At 41.5% G+C, this 14016-nt stretch overlaps 4 non-coding genes across 4 annotated transcripts; 2 read left to right on the top strand and 2 right to left on the bottom strand.

The window, feature by feature from the left end:
- Positions 1 to 4165: 4165 nt before the first annotated feature.
- trnat-cgu (transfer RNA threonine (anticodon CGU)) lies at positions 4166 to 4237 on the bottom strand. Its single transcript has one exon. It is a non-coding gene; the product is annotated as a tRNA-Thr (tRNA).
- Positions 4238 to 6664: 2427 nt separating this feature from the next.
- On the bottom strand, positions 6665 to 6737 carry trnak-uuu (transfer RNA lysine (anticodon UUU)). Its single transcript has one exon. It is a non-coding gene; the product is annotated as a tRNA-Lys (tRNA).
- A 1542-nt stretch (positions 6738 to 8279) lies between these two features.
- Positions 8280 to 8351, top strand: trnaa-ugc (transfer RNA alanine (anticodon UGC)). Its single transcript has one exon. It is a non-coding gene; the product is annotated as a tRNA-Ala (tRNA).
- Positions 8352 to 9668: 1317 nt separating this feature from the next.
- Positions 9669 to 9741, top strand: trnak-uuu (transfer RNA lysine (anticodon UUU)). Its single transcript has one exon. It is a non-coding gene; the product is annotated as a tRNA-Lys (tRNA).
- The last annotated feature ends 4275 nt before the right edge of the window (positions 9742 to 14016 follow it).

Raw genomic sequence — 14016 nt, 5'->3', positions numbered from 1 at the left:
CTTGCTGCAAAAATCTGGCATCTTGGGGTAGTAGAGGTACCCCCTGTCGGCTCCGATGTTGAAGCGAGCCGGGGGGTGCTGGAAACCGTCAACGCCCTCTGGGTCCTCCTTCAGGAGGACTCGGTACTGGCGTTTGCCGTACCAGACGCCTTTGTCCCTGATCTCTGTCGGTTTTCCCACCACGGTTACATACCTCCCTAGGTACGCTGTTACCCATTCCGCTGGTACGTAGGGATTGTATGTGCAAACCGTGATGGTCCTCTGATTCGTCTTCCTCATCGGCTCCGGCCTGTAATCAGAGAAACCAGGGTGCTTACCTTTCTCCCTGATCAGTCTCGTTGCCTTTTCGTACGATGCGTCCGTAGCCATGTAGGCCTCCATGTATCTCTCTGCCTTGTTGTCCTGGAGGCAGTAGAGATCTCCGGCCACCAACTGCAAGATCCCTCGCAGGAAGGTCATAAAGAAGGCCTTTGCAGTCGGCATCGGCTCCGTCTTCTTTGTCCAGTGGAACCGGATCAATGTCCTCTTGTCTGCCATCTCTGAGGGAGAAAAAAAAAAGGAGGGAAAGAGAGAGAGCAAAGGGAGCAGCGAGGGAGCCCTGGCCTTTGTCCTTGTGGGCAAAGCCCAGCTAGGTGCAGGCGCAGGAGGAGAGAGAGAGAGGAGAGCGGAAAGTGCTTCCGGGTCTCAAGGAAGAAAGCAAGCACCGCGGGCAGGCCACGTGTACCTGCTCCCAGCCAAGAGGCCAAGGAGGCAGAGAGAGAGAGAGCGAGAGAGGGAGCGGATAGCGCTTCCGAGCCTCGAGGTGGAAAGCAAGCACCACGGGCAGGCCACGTGTACCTGCTCCCAGCCAAGAGGCCAAGGAAGCAGAGAGAGAGAGAGCGAGAGAGAGAGGGAGCGGATAGCGCTTCCGAACCTCGAGGTGGAAAGCAAGCACCGCGGGCAGGCCACGTGTACCTACTCCCAGCCAAGAGGCCAAGGAGGCGGAGCAAGAGAAAGGGGGAGGGGAGAGGAGAGGAGAGAGCAGAGAGAGAGAACGTTGATGCCGGATTCCACCCAGCTCAGCTGCTGCTTGGCCTTAACCCCCTAGGGTCAACCTAGAGCGATACCAGCTCAAGCACTCTTCAGAATCTTCGATCGCCTTCTAGACCTTTGGAAAGACAAGAACTGCGGGCATGCCACTTGAACTTGATCTTAGCCAAAAGGCCGAGAAGGCATAGGTTTCTTTACGGCATTCCTGAACTCTTTGCACTAATGAGCCCGGGCCTTTTTCCCGTCTCGCCGCTACGCATATGGGTCTTTTTCCGCTCTCCTACTCCCCATGGCTAGTCCCTTTGGACGTCCGTGACAGGTGCCCCTTTGGAATAGTTTTCAGAAAATGTGAGAAAAGGAAAGTTATGTACAGTAAGCTCTCACACACAGCTCTCAAACACAGCATTAGAGATTGGAATCTGATTGTAAAAAAAAACTGCCCGTCTCCCCGGCATTTAACGTTGCTGTTGTTTTTATTTTACATATTGTTCGCATTTTAATGAATTGTTAAAAGATTTATACACAAATCGCTAAATACAAAACGAAAAAAACCCAACTGTATGCAATTGACCATTCATATTCCTGAATTTTAAATCCCTGTGTTTATCTGTGTCCAAGTGCCTGGTGCAGCTATTTTGAAAGCATACCTCAAGGAGGACTTTACACGCAGTCTGGGGTATTTAGCTTGTACTGTGTGCCCTGTTTGCCTTTGTAAGCATTTGTTTAAAAAATAAGTTCACAATACGATAAAAACAGAGAAAGCACAAACTTAATAATATAACGATTCAAAATCAAAACCAAATCATATGAAGAAAAATCATATGACCAAATCATAAAGAAAAAGAGTCAATTTCCGCCTGCACTGATATCCCTTCAAATGTTTTAGAAGAACTCTTGACGTTAATAGAGTAGAAGCCTGCATTTCTTCTACTAAACGAGACTATGGGGAGTATTTTGATGTCGAACTGGGATTTAAATAAAGAGGAACACTACACTACATTGGGCTACGCGTGTGACAAAACGTTTATTTTAGACCTCTCGATAGCTCAGTTGCTAGCTCTTAAAACTGTAGAAAAAACAGCGAGTATGTCTTATGTCCCTGGTCTGAATCCAGTTTGAAGGATGGTGTTTTCTTGTTCCTTAATCAAAAAGTGAAAATTGCGAATTTGTCTTTCACTTTGACGTTCACCCGAAAGCTCAGTATACAAAGAAGTAGAGGCTCCTGTTCTGAATAATTCCGCTCTGAGACACCTGCGTTAAGTTAGCGCTGAGTCGGCTGGCTGAGCATGTTGCCTCCTTTACATTCAATAGGAGCCCCGACACTAAGAGAAACGTACAGAAATGGGTTTTATCGGGAACTTTTCATGTCCAATGCACTTGACATCTCCCACGGGCGACAAAGTTCATTTAGGACACCTTTCTTTCTTTCTTCTTTCAGCAGGAGTACAATAATGGCAACAACATGTTTGGAGTTCGGCATTTCATTTAGTCTGCGGAAACATCGTATCGGAATGAACTACCTGAGATAAAAGAGTAATTGCGACTTCAGATCGTTTTTACAGAGCATTGCGTTGTTCTGTTCATGCTGACTACACGCTTTAGATATGTCATTTACTGCAAGCGTTGCTTTTCCAGGTTTTTCTGAAATTCCTCGCATTTGAGCCAGCACTAAAATATTTCATTCCCGTCGCTGAATACATCGTGGAAACGGTATTTGCAACGGAATGCTGTCACACATGAAACCTTTTTGTTATTCGGTTCTGAAGTTTGAAAATGAAAATAAAACGGGGGTCACCTCATAGGCTTGAAAGAAGTCCAAGCAGCATAAAAACCCATGAATTCTCACAAATTGCATTGTGCTGCAACTTTCTTCTGCTGCTGTTATAAATCAGCCTTAAACATTTGAATGCATACCTTACTGCTGCTAATCACATTCACATGTTTATGAAGCTTTTTTCTGTCCGTTATGTTTTTGCTAAGCAGTTTCTCCGTTTTCCTCGTACTGTGATTGTCAGCGAGCACAACAAGACTGAAACAGTGTAAAAGCAGGCAAAAAAGACAGGGTAAAACGCCTGACTGTCGGGAGTGGGATTTGAACCCCTGCCTCTATTTGGAGAGTGAAACACAAAGCTTAAAAGACACGAAGCTGTGAATAAGCTGTTTTAAACCGCTCGACTATCCTGAAAAAATGTGTGCTGATTGCACCAGTCGCATCCAATTTTCTGTAACTTTAGGATGATTGATACGACTTGACAAACACAATTTGTGGCGTTTAGCATGACATGGAAAACGGTACCAGAGCATTCGGGTCCGGACTACCAGACTCAGAAACAGTTTTTACCCCGCACTATCAAACTATTAAACTCCCAGCCTCTCTCACTCTCTCCTCACCTCTCACCTATGATCTGAACCTCACGGTGCCTTCTTTCTTACCAAAAACCCAAACACACATTGAAAATCTACCTCTACCATACATGTCAAAAGCTCACTCCCCATCATTTCTATCCCTTTATTTCATTCTTTTGATGCATGTTTTTGCACATAACCTGTTACCTTTTTGTTGTTTTGCACGCTGCCTGTTGTTTTTTGCACATCGGCTGTTGTCTCTGTCTTTCTTTTGTTATACAATTGTATTGTTGTTGTGTTTTCTTCTTTGTACTACTTATGTCCGAGAGCTTGCTAAATAGCATTTCGTTATACCATATACCTGTGTATGAGTATAATGACAATAAACTTGAACTTGAACTTTAAACTTGAACTTGAACTTGACATAGTCTTGCAGGCAGTATATTATTTTATCGTTTACTCGTTTAAAAAAACACGGTCTTCTCGTTTCTAAGTCAGATTTTTAGTGCTTTCGAACGTTCCTTCCAACCTGGACTGACAGCTCACCCGATCTGTTTGTGATCAGACCATGGAGTCGGGGGCTGTACAAAGCGCACGTTCCTTCCCAATGCTGAGGCGATCATTCAGAAGATGGGTGTGAAGAGAAACAAGCTTTGTCGACTAAAAAACAAGGCAGGATATGCAAGAATACTAATCACTGGCGACAGTTATGTTCTCTTACTATTGAGATCCTTACATTGTGAGTTTTTTTAAGACTTTGAAACTAAAGGAAAGCGGTGACAAATGAAACAGGCACGGGTGGGGTTTGAACCCACGCTCTTCGGTTTACGAGACCGACGCCTTACCACTTGGCCACCGCGCCTACTTGTAAGCATGGGAATAAGGTTGTTCAAATTATTTTTTTCTGAATCTGGTTTACATCGCCAAATGTAAACCGGAGGCAGCAACAACAATAAAAGGGATACTTGTCCTTAAACTCGGACGTGATGTTCTGCAGACATGTGCACAATGTCCTGTTTTCTTGCAGTGTAGACATTTTGCTGTTCACGCTCCGCATTCATCTGCTTTGTGCGTTGTTAGTCCGCACCTGTAACATGTAATGTCAGCCGTCCCCTGTTCTTCTATTTCTCTAGCATGACTGTGTCCTGCTGCTCGGCTTTTGATTGTAAATTTTGAGCGAGCGCCCCGTTCAGTGTCACTTTGTCACTGTGGTCAGAAAGCATTCTTGATTCTGCTTGAGCTGCTTCATGAATTCTAGCGACTGTAAGAGCTCTTTCTAGTGTCAGCCCTTCCTCCTGCAGCAATTTATAGTCTCTTATGTGCACATTTTTCCACAAGTTGATCTCTTAACATGTCAGTTTCCAATACTCCAAAGTCACAAGATTTAGCCAGTTCTCTTAGTGCAGTCACAAAAGCATCAACAGATTCGTCCTGAGACTAAGTTCTCTGCCTAAATTTATGCCGTTCTAAAACCACTTTTCTCCGCGGTGTAAAGGAAGCGTCTAAGACAGCTACAGTCTTTTTCTCCAGGGAGGTTGGCAAAAATCCGCTGCACGGGAGCCCCGATACAGTGCAGTAATGTAGCACGTCTCACAGCATCCTGAGCTTCTGTAGATCCACTGGCTATTTAAAAAAAATCTGTACGACTCCATCCATATCTTGTATTCCGTATACAAATCCGGAGCTCCGAGGTTCAGTGGAAGCGGTGGAAAAAGCTGGGCATAAGCAAAGCTTCTCGGCGCGGCTGCCATATCTTCCATGGCGCTAGCTAAACGAAAAGTCCTAAAATTCAAAAGTTCGTTTCTACCAGCAAGAGAACTAAAATCTGCAGTGTTCTGCCCGCTTTGAGTCCGTCAAGCACTCATCTCTCGTTGCAATAAATGTTTTGTATCTTAATAAAAATACGTTTTTATATTATTTTAACTATTTTGTTAACTACACAGATCATGCCCTTACACCATATATTCCCGCCTTCTACTCTCTCGTTCTGTTGTCTCGCGATGTCTACTCACTATACTACATTTAGCATGACTTCTTGTTGCAGTTGAGCTCAAAACTGGAGATGATCTCCATATTCTACCGCTGTAACAAGTCCGAAACATAGGACACAGTACACACTTTTTAAGTGAAGTCAGGTTGTTAAAAAATTAAACCAGCGACCTGTCACAGAAACGTACCCCAGTCTCCCGCGCAACAAGTGGGGGTACTCAGCACTATACTAACGAGGAGCGCTTGTCTGCAGCTGAGCGTCAGCTGTTTACTGTCAGCAGTCATTGCCTCATTTCCAAAGACTTTTTCACCTGCTCTCAGCTTTTCAAGACAGTCATAAACGCTCAAGAAGTAATTCATGTCAGTTGGAAGTCTGTTTCTGTTGTCTCAGCTCTTGATAAAGAAAAGCCGTGCGTGGGAGATTCCCTCTCTGAAGAAGTTTGCCGTCACCCTGCGAGGGAGAAGAGCCATCAATCACCGAGGCAACCAGTGAGACAGTTAACATTAAACACGTGAAATGCGAGATGTTGTGATTTTTTTCCCGCTTAAGGCTTCTATCGTTTCTACTCTAACGAGAAAGACCTCTTTATTAGAAGTGAGATTTTAACAAACGTCTCCAGGGTTAACTGCGACCTGAACGCAACGCCTAAGACCACCAGCCATCTTGCCTGTGGTACTTAGAGCAGCGCTCAATAAAAATGATCAGAACCCGAAAGCGCTTCTTATGCGGATCAGTATATTCCGATTCCACTGGTTCTGCAGAAGAAATAAGAAAAGCCGAACTCAAAGCACTGTGTTGCCATTACGGGTACTCTGCAGCTGCTTTAAGATCTACTCACACCGTGTTGCCATTAAGGCTACCTAGTTAATAAAAAACTTATCGTCACCTTTTTGAACGTGATTATTAGACACCCGTTAAATCTCCACCGAGGTTTCTTGAGAGATCTTCAGTGAGCGAGTATTAAAAAACTACTTCGCTTCCAACCTCTGCTGTCACTGTAAACTCGGACGTGATGTTCTGCAGCTGTGCAGTGTGCCTTTCCTCTTGTCGTATTCAAGAGTACTCACTGTGTGAGCTCCTCACTGCGTGTTCCGTACTCTACTGTGATTTAATTTAGATGATTACGTGGAGTAGAGTGACAAGATCTACTTGAACATTTTCGGTTTGTGAAATGAAACACTAAATACACTACTGTAAATACAAGTAATGGACATTTAAAATAACCAAGTACAGCTAGAAGAGTGAAAGATAAAAGACTATTAAGAACGACATTCACAATAGACTTAAGAACAGCACAACTGCCCGAACAGGGACTTGAACCCTGGACCCTCAAATTAAAAGTCTGATGCTCTACCGACTGAGCTATCCGGGCTCTGAAAGAAAATAGACACTGTCGGGAGCCTCGCAAGTCACGTGTCTCTTGTGCTGAAGAGCAGTCATACCTGACCCGTCTGGAATGACCACTGACAGACTTTATCATGAAGCGACGGCACCACTCCCAGTAGAATGAGTGAAAAATACAGCATGACATGGGTAGTTAAGGGGCTCCCACAATCCATCTTTCCTCACATTCCTGATTTTTTTCAATAGCATTTTGACTTTTTTTCACATTCAGATTTTTTTCTCATTTAATAAAATCTTTTAATCAACAACATTAAAAAGAAAACAAATGGAACATTTTTTGGAACAATAATTAAAAAAAAAACTTTCAATGCCTTGGTTGTATACGTGTGCACACCCTTTATAAAGGGAGTTGCAACAGTGCTGAAATTTAAAGAGCATTTCTGTAGAGAAAACAGCATTTTTTCTGCCTTGATGTTAAGCTTAGGGAGCCTGTCTTTTAGAAATTCTATTTCTTAACACCTTGCACAGCCTCCCGACAGACTAACGAATATTTTTTGTAGAAATTGGCTCACACACCGGAAGACACTAACGTTTATTTACATTAGAGTATGTAAAACTCAGGCTTTAACAGATGTTCATGATGTTTCACACGGGGTGTTACCTGTTGTAGTGTTTCAAAAGATGTGTTAGCGGACCACAAATTATCTTGAAAAGATTTGGGTTTGTACTGGCGGATTCAAACCCGACTCAATTATTTGGAAGGCGCTTGTACCACCAACGCACTTCCGAGAAGCACCTGCAAATTATCACAATCCTCTCTCTCACCAACAAAGTTATAGAGACACATACGTCCAATGAAAACTAATTTTATTCACTCAAGGCTCCACTCTTTTGTTGTGATGTCATTTTAATTGATATTAGCTTTGATAAGGTGTCGTTTTTGCCTCTTAAAGTCTGCTCCTTTCTTCCTGGTATAGAAATAACATGTTCCATCTTTGTTTAAAAACACCACTAAAAGTAAATTATTCAGCTCTAACGCCTGTGTGCATTGACAAGACATCTCAAAAGGACTTATCAAATAAGAACACGATCCTGCCTGTTACCATTCCTGTGGTTGGGGCGTTGTTTCACCCTTTTATGTTCTTCTACAATATTTGCAGACAGGGCTTTATCACTCGAGTTGTACAGAACAAGTGTGCATCGGCCCATGAAAATAATCAGTAGTGCTGTTTTTCTATGCATAGTTTAATCAAGAGCACTTAAAAGATGCAAAAAGCTTTCAAATAAAACAGAATTGAAAGACAGTCGAGCAAGGAGGTAAAAAAAGCTCTCCCCCATCAAGGAATTAACCACCGTCGCCTGTGTGACTGGATATAAAAATAACTGGTTCATTTGTGCCCAGTCTCTGAAAGCTTCGATGCGATTATTTTTCCTTCCTTATTTCTTCATTCCCATGCATTTACTCTGTAGTAGAGGAAACGCACAAGTGGGAAACTGCAGGCATTCTTCGTGAGTGGTGGATTGTGATCAGTGAGCATCTGGACAAGTCTGTTCCATTACCTTTTCCATCGGGGATGTAGCTCAGTGGTAGAGTGCATGCTTTGCATGTATGAGGTCCCGGGTTCAATCCCTGGCATCTCCAGGTGCTTTATATTACAGTACTCACATCGCAATCTTCTGTTGAGTGAGAACTCTTTGCTTGTGTTCAGAGAGAGCCAGGTTTACACAATTAAATGCAGGCACACTCGACGTGCTGCAGAGTTGCGCTGCTGTTTTAAATGTACCTCATTTAGTTCTGTTAAATCCTAAATTATTTGAACTAATAATTTAGTTCAAATTCAGGAAATCCTGAGATTGCTTCACACTTGTCATGGCTGTTGCAGAAAACACCTGTTGAATCTCACCCAGGATTTCTTGAGAGATCATTCAGCGAGTGAATCCTCCTTCTAAACTCCGCACTAAACTGAAAGCTTCACGAACTCCTCACTGCGTGTCCTGTACTGTTACAAGTGCTTTTGTGTAGATGTGAAACACTGCCATAAACACACTTTGAACTTTTTCCGTTTGTTAAGGAAAATGCAAAAGAGCATGACAAGTATTGAACGTATAAAATATCCATGGCACAACTCGAGAAAGTACTGAAGGACTACACATCGACTTTTGATGATTACAAGAGATTCAAGAAACGCAATCGTCCGCAGCTGGGTTTGGATCCTGAACTCTAGAGTTAAAAGAACATAAGCGACGGATATGACCTATAAACTCTCTGAATTGTCTTATAGTTTATGAAATAAAACAATTTCTTAATAAATTCTAACTGTTGATAGACGATTTATTGAATTTTAACAAAATCACAATGACAAACTTTTTCGGTTAAACTGTTATTCACATACTCTAACGTAAATAAACGTTAGTGTCTTCCGGTGTGTGAGCCAATTTCTCCAACAAATATTTGTTAGTCTGTCGGGAGGCTGTGCAAGGTGTCAAGAAATAGAATTTCGAAAAGACAGGCTCCCTAAGCTTAACATCAAGGCTGTTTTCTCTACAGAAATGCTCTTTAAATTTCAGCACTGTTGCAACTCCCTTTATAAAGGGTGTGCACACGTATACAACCAAGGCATTGAAATATTTTTTTTAATTATTGTTCCAAAAAACGTTCCATTTGTTTTCTTTTTAATGTTGTTGATTAAAAGATTTTATTAAATGAGAAAAAAATCTGAATGTGAAAAAAGGTCCAAATGCTATTGAAAAAAATCAGTAATGTGAGGAAAGATGGATTGTGGGAGCCCCTTAACTACCAATGTCATGCTGTATTTTTCACTCATTCTACTGGGAGTGGTGCCGTCGCTTCATGATAAAGTCTGTCAGTGGTCATTCCAGACGGGTCAGGTATGACTGCTCTTCAGAACAAGAGACACGTGACTTGCGAGGATCCCGACAGTGTCAATTTTCTTTCAGAGCCCGGATAGCTCAGTCGGTAGAGCATCAGACTTTTAATCTGAGGGCCCAGGGTTCAAGTCCCTGTTCGGGCGGATGTGCTGTTCTTAAGTCTATTGTGAATGTCATTCTAAATAGTCTTTAATCTTTCACTGTTCTAGCTGTACTTGGTTATTTTAAATGTCCATTACTTGTATTTACAGTAGTGTATTTAGTGTTTCATTTCACAAACCGAAAGTGTTCAAGTAGATCTTGTCACTCTACTCCACGTAATCATCTAAATTAAATCACAGTAGAGTACAGAACACGCAGTGAGGAGCTCACACAGTGAGTACTCTTGAATACAAGAGGAAAGGCACACTGCAACTCTGCAGAACATCACGTCCGAGTTTACAGTGACAGCAGAGGTTGGAAGCGACGTAGTTTTTTAATACTCGCTCACTGAAGATCTCTCAAGAAACCTCGGTTGAGATTTAACGGGTGTCTAATAATCACGTTCAAAAAGGTCACGATAAGTTTTTTTTTTTAACTAGGTAGCCTTAATGGCAACACGGTGTGAGTAGATCTTAAAGCAGCTGCAGGGTACCCGTAATGGCAACACAGTGCTTTGAGTTCGGCTTTTCTTATTTCTTTTGCAGAACCAGTGGAATCGGAATATACTGATCCGCATAAGAAGCGCTTTCGGTTTCTGATCATTTTTATTGAGCGCTGCTCTAAGTACCACAGGCAAGATGGCTGGTGGTCTAAGGCGTTGCGTTCAGGTCGCAGTTAACCCTGGAGACGTTTGTTAAAATCTCACTTCTAATAAAGAGGTCTTTCTCGTTAGAGTAGAAACAATTGAAGCCTTAAGCGGGAAAAAAATCACAACATCTCCGTTTCACGTGTTTAATGTTAACTGTCTCAGTGGTTGCCTCGGTGATTGATGGCTCTTCTCCCTCGCAGGGTGACGGCAAACTTCTTCAGAGAGGGAGTCTCCCACGCACGGCTTTTCTTTATCAAGAGCTGAGACAACAGAAACAGACTTCAAACTGACATGAATTACTTCTTGAGCGTTTATGACTGTCTAGAAAAGCTGAGAGCAGGTGAAAAAGTCTTTGGAAATGAGGCAATGACTGCTGACAGTAAACAGAGCTGACGCTCAGCTGCAGACAAGCGCTCCTCGTTAGTATAGTGCTGAGTACCCCCGCTTGTTGCGCGGGAGACTGGGGTACGTTTCTGTGACAGGTCGCTGGTTTAGTTTTTTAACAACCTGACTTCACTTAAAAAGTGTGTACTGTGTCCTACGTTTCGGACTTGTTACAGCGGTAGAATATGGAGATCATCTCCAGTTTTGAGCTCAACTGCAACAAGAAGTCATGCTAAATGTAGTATAGTGAGTAGACATCGCCAGACAACAGAACGAGAGAGTAGAAGGCAGGAATATATGGTGTAAGGGCGTGATCTGTGTAGTTAATAAAATAGTTAAAATAATATAAAAACGTCTCTTTATTAAGATACACAACATTGAAGGCGACGAGAGATGAGTGCTTGACGGACTCAAAGCGAGTGCAGTGCGGATTTTAGTTCTCTTGCTGGTAGAAACGAACTTCGTTTAGCTTGCGCCATGGAAGATATGGCATCCGCGCCGAGAAGCTTTGCTTATGCCCAGCTTTTTCCACCGCTTCCACTGAACCTCGTAGCTCCGGATTTGTATACGGAATACAAGATATGGATGGAGTCCTACAGATTTTGTTAAATAGCCAGTGGATCTACAGAAGCTCAGGATGCTGTGAGACGTGCTACATTACTGCACTGTATCGGGGCTCCCGTGCAGCGGATTTTCGCCAACCTCCCTGGAGAAAAAGGTACATATGAACAGACTGTAGCTGCCTTAGACGCTTACTTTACACCGCGGAAAAATGTGGTTTTGGAACGGCATACATTTAGGCAGAGAACTTAGTCTCAGGACGAATCTGTTGATGCTTTTGTGACTGCACTAAGAGAACTGGCTAAATCTTGTGACTTTGGAGTATTGGAAACTGACATGTTAAGAGATCAACTTGTGGAAAAATGTGCGCATAAGAGACTATAAATTGCTGCAGGATGAAGGGCTGACTTTAGAAAGAGCTCTTACAGTCGCTAGAATTCATGAAGCAGCTCAAGCAGAATCAAGAATGCTTTCTGACCACAGTGACAAAGTGACACTGAACTTTACAAACAAAGTTTACAATCAAAAGCCGAGCAGCAGGACGCAGTCATGCTAGAGATATAGAAGAACAGGGGACGGCTGACATTACTTGTTACAGGTGCGGACTAACAATGCACAAAGCAGATGAATGCGGAGCGTGAACAGCAAAATGTCTACACTGCAAGAAAACAGGACATTATGCACACGTCTGCAGAAAATCACGTCCGAGTTTAAGGACAGCAACATCAGAGATTGGAAGCTAGGGAGTTTCAGGTCTGTGTTTTTATTATAGGTTCAAGAAAGTCTGAATACCTTTGCAAGAAGTATTTCAGAATCCCACTCAAATCCAGTACGAATGCCGCATAAATCTGCATTGTACAATTAGTATCCCAGTGGGCAAAAGACGTATAATATACGTCTATTAAACGCATACCTTAGACGTCTAAATGTGGTCTACAATTCGTCTAGAATGAAATTCTAATATACATCTAAAGTTATCCGTCAATTATACGTCTATGTTTAGACGTTCATTATACATAAATGGTTGGAGTTCTATTATACGGATAAATTTAGAGGACTATTATACATATATGGTTAGAGTTCCGGATAACTTTAGAGGTCTATTATACGGATAACTTTAGAGGACTTTTATACGTATATGGTTAGAGGTCTATTATACGTATAACTTTAGAGGACTATTATACGTATATGGTTAGAGGTCTATTATACGTATAACTTTAGATGTCTATTATACGTATATGGTTAGAGGTCTATTATACGTATAACTTTAGAGGTCTATTATACGTATATGGTTAGAGGTCTATTATACGGATAACATTAGAGGTCTATTATACGTATATGGGTAGAGGTCTATTATACATCAAAGATAGATTTTATAGGTGTAGAAACAAGTAAACCAAGCCAATGATTAGGTTTAGAAATGTATTCTGAAAATACACATTCACACCTGAAACATATGTATTTCAAATTATACTTGTATACAATCGATCAATCAACAATCAACATATGGGCAATAATCATAAAAAACACAACTAGTCTTAAACTTCAGCTACAAATTCTGATAACATGGCAATATACAGTATAGTAATGACAAACACAAAACTAATAACATTAACACACTAACTCAAAACCACATTTTGATTCAAATATACATTTTAAAATGTACAACTTCTATATTTCCAAGAAAAAAAAATATTTCAATGGAAGTTAAGTCGATTTTTGTCCACTATTTGCAAACCCTGTCTAATTGTCATAACAGTTAGAACCAAAAATCTATTATTTTCAGAGTCCAGATCTCCTGGCCCCCTGCCTTGCATATGCATTCTTCAAGTAACACATTGCGTGCTCCTTTATTTCTTTTTCTGTTGATGTAGGGTGGGACTTCAGCACCGCAGCTAGGAGAAAATTATAAAATATTACTTCCCAAATAAATGATGATTAATATCTTCTTTAGTATAATCTAAAAAATGAACAGTTTTCTAAGCTCAAAGCTGAAATAAATGTATAAAATTTGGCTTGCATCATAGCAGTTGAGCAATAAAGTCTGTCCTATTTAAAGAATACCCAAAGTTTGAAAGTACAACATAGAAAAAGAATAAGAGAAACGGCAAAACGATTTTGTGTCATCTTCCCCATTCACACTATTTTATGTGCCATTTTTTTGCTTATTCACGTACTATTTTAATCAAAATAATATTAAGAAAGATCTGTATGTATTCAGATAGTATTATTATTGTTCATACTTACTCGTCAAAAGAGGATTGCTGAGATATTTGCGGATATACTTCTACGTTTGAAAAACGTGTCCAAAATGGTGACCAATGAATACTAGCAATGCATTGTGGTATATAACCGGAAAATATGCTGGGTTCGATATTTTCTCAACGTATGCGTTTATTAATGTTGTCGATATTATGGTTGAAATTTAACATTGATAATACATCACGGCTATGTGCCCCCTGCTATGAGCTGATGTGCAATTTTAAACGCATGCAGTTAGTAAGGATCGGTCACTGTTGTATGGTATTATATATAATGACATTATGGAATAGGATGGGGACAGGCCTGGCATCACGGGGGGAGGGGGGAATGTCGCCCCTTCAGTTTTGGGCAAAAAGATTTACCTAACTTAATTTGTGCCCTAAAAAAATAGTTGTACTTTGTCAATGGTCAGACAACACTA

Source organism: Lepisosteus platostomus, chromosome 5 (genome assembly GCF_059453375.1).
Source record: "Lepisosteus platostomus isolate fLepPlt1 chromosome 5, fLepPlt1.hap1, whole genome shotgun sequence".
In the NCBI taxonomy this organism is placed as follows: Eukaryota; Metazoa; Chordata; class Actinopteri; order Semionotiformes; family Lepisosteidae; genus Lepisosteus; species Lepisosteus platostomus.
Note: the sequence above shows the minus strand (reverse complement) of the source record. Positions and strands in the feature narration are given on the sequence as shown.